The sequence below is a fragment of the Scophthalmus maximus genome, chromosome 6 (genome assembly GCF_022379125.1).
Source record: "Scophthalmus maximus strain ysfricsl-2021 chromosome 6, ASM2237912v1, whole genome shotgun sequence".
In the NCBI taxonomy this organism is placed as follows: Eukaryota; Metazoa; Chordata; class Actinopteri; order Pleuronectiformes; family Scophthalmidae; genus Scophthalmus; species Scophthalmus maximus.
This window is the reverse complement of record NC_061520.1, coordinates 13,417,459-13,417,660: the sequence shown is the minus strand read 5'-3', so window position 1 is coordinate 13,417,660 and position 202 is coordinate 13,417,459.

Sequence of the window (202 nt, the reverse complement as noted above, 5' to 3'; positions counted from 1 at the left end):
TTTTATCTCATTAGCAGGCTCTCAGTTCGTCCTGGCGTATGCTTAACATTTCTGTCCTTACACTGAGGCCATCATGTCATACAATTATACCATACCTGTTCTCCACCTTATCACTACCCTCTAAAATCCTTTGCAGTATGTCCCACATATATCAACGTCCTTTGTGTTGTTCCTGTATCAGGGAAAATGTGTTGTAGTTGTT